At 38.6% G+C, this 2,500-nt stretch overlaps 1 protein-coding gene across 1 annotated transcript in view; it reads left to right on the top strand.

Annotated features, from left to right (window-relative positions):
* dpf1 (double PHD fingers 1) overlaps positions 1–2,500 on the top strand; it is a gene marked incomplete at its 3' end in the record, with an annotated part of 40,891 nt that overhangs the window by 726 nt on the left and 37,665 nt on the right. The window lies entirely within an intron of this gene.

Here is a 2,500-nt window from a genome sequence, read left to right as displayed (position 1 = left end):
TCAAGCCGATATTGACGTCTATTCATAAAATAGAATAGAATAGAACATTTCACGATCGCTCTTGGTTTTGATCTTCAGCGCGTATGCATAGTTTATAAATAACAACAAAAACAACAACAATAATAATAATAATAATATAATAATAACAATAATAATTTCATTTTATATGTTGATAAGTAATCTATGCATGCAGGATTTAATTGTATCTTCTATCAGAGATATCAGAGGGCTCTATACATATTCCGCAAAGTTTCCCGTGCGATTTCATTGTGTTTCATTTTATTTTATTTTTTATTTTTTCCCCGATTTTTATTTTATTTTCCTCTCTGGCACTAGAGCGACTGCTGCCCGCCTGGGCGAGCGGCCAAGAGGTGGCTGGTGTGCGCGTCTGCCGGCGCGTACTATACTCCAGAGATCCACCGAATGTGGGAAATAATAGAGAAAAAAAAAACAAACAAACAAAGTAACCCCGCATATATATATATGTGATATATATATATATATATATATATATATATATATATATATATATATATATATATATATATATATATATATATATATATATATATATATATATATATATATACTAGCCCCCGCCTTTTAATATCGAGGAGACTTGGAGGCAAAAAGATGAAGATAAGACAGTTTGAAACAAAGAAAAGTCGTCATGGTGTTGCTCTTATGGTACCTGAAGAGGGGAACAAACATACCGTTGGGATGCTGCCAACACTGCCTGCCTGTCTATCTGGCTGTCTTTCTGCCTGCCTGCCTGTCTGTCGCCTGAACGCAGGCGACATTACGTGCAGTTCGATGAAAGACTACACGAGGTGTCTGCTGTAAAGAGCACTTGACGGGGAAGAGTAGACCGCTATCGGAATTTCAATGCCACTGATTGGGCAACGGCGCGCTGCACCCATTGACTTGACTGTGATGGCATTAGATTATTTTTTTTGGCCAAAAAAGAGGCACGAGCCTCTTTGGAACTAATCCAACCCCCTCTTCCCCGTTTGTTTGTTTTTTTGGTAATGATTTCTCCTTGCATTGGAATTTTCAGCTTTGGGTTGTTTTTTTTTTTCTTCATAAACATAGGGGTGTTTCTTCATAGTATAGCCTACCAAAGGGGAGGAGTTGAGAGAGTTAATTGAGGCGACCCACTGTTCCCCCCAAAACGTTGTTGTTTTCCCCCTCCCCTCCCACGGCCAGAAATATGTCACTAGGAACTGAATTCGAATCGTTTGCAGTTGAATTTGAATTGCCCAACCTGAATAATTGCATTGAAAAACTGAATTTGAACCACATCATTTAAAATTGAGTTTATTAATTAGGAATTGGACTCCAACGAACTTGAAGTGGACTGAGATGTTATCAAATTGACTCAGTTTGCTCTGAAACTGTATTTGATCCCCACTGGAAATGCGTCATCTAAATTCAGCTCTCGCGACTCAATTTGAGTTGTACTGACGCACATCCGGGTCGTCGAGGAAGAGCGCTCGGGTGCGGCTTCGCACATTTCGCTCCGAAAGTGAATTTCCCATTCACTAATTCAATCCACTGACGTTTCATAAAATCCTCATAAAGAGTTTGGAGCCTGTAACCAAGACAACCAGCTACCGGATGAATTGTGATTTAAAAAAAGAAGAAGATAATAATAACAACTGAAAACGGAAAAGGGCATTTGTACTGTAAGACCGTACTGTACATAACTATTTTAAGAGTGAAGGAACCATCCTATGATTGCGAATGATTTCCAACGACTTCCAACCTAACGATAGTTCAGCACGCTTCGTCCTGAATTTAACCTTTGTCATTATTATCGTGTTTATATTGTTAATAATAGTGTTGAAATCATGGCGGCACCGTGGTAAACCTAATGTAAACGACCGTAGAGTTCTGTGGTAGCAGCAACTCACTAGCTGACAGTGACGTAAAACCGTCGTAAAACGACGTGCAACGTCACTGCGGGTGCGGTGAACATTTCCACGGCAACAGCGAGCTCCACCAATCAGAGATGTCGCTGTCACACTGTAGGATTGTGGGTAGTGTAGTTCCTCTCCAAGACATCTGGACTAAAACATTTTTTTTCTGAAAACAAGGCCGATATCATCCAGACTTGTGGCTTCTACAGGAGCATATACCGTTGTTTCACGAATAGCACAATAGCACGGCGTAAGTCTACCTTGGCTGGTTACGACATTATGGCTGATAATCAAAACCTCCATTCAGAATTTTTAATTTGAAGTGTAATTGTTCAGAATCAGAATAAGAATCAGAAATACTTTAATAATCCCAGGGGGAAAATACTTGAAATTACTTAAACCTAAATAATTGCATTGAAAATCGAATCTGAAAAGCATAGTTTTAAATTGAACCGATTTGTTTTGAACTGAACTGCATTATACCCGGAGCTGAATATTATGTATATATATTATACGTATATTATGAAATTGAATTAATTTCCTTTTCACGTACTGCAACGTGTGACAGTGAGTTTCAGGAA

This window comes from Zeus faber, assembly GCF_960531495.2.
Source record: "Zeus faber genome assembly, chromosome: 9".
In the NCBI taxonomy this organism is placed as follows: Eukaryota; Metazoa; Chordata; class Actinopteri; order Zeiformes; family Zeidae; genus Zeus; species Zeus faber.
This window is presented reverse-complemented; position numbering and strand designations above follow the sequence as displayed.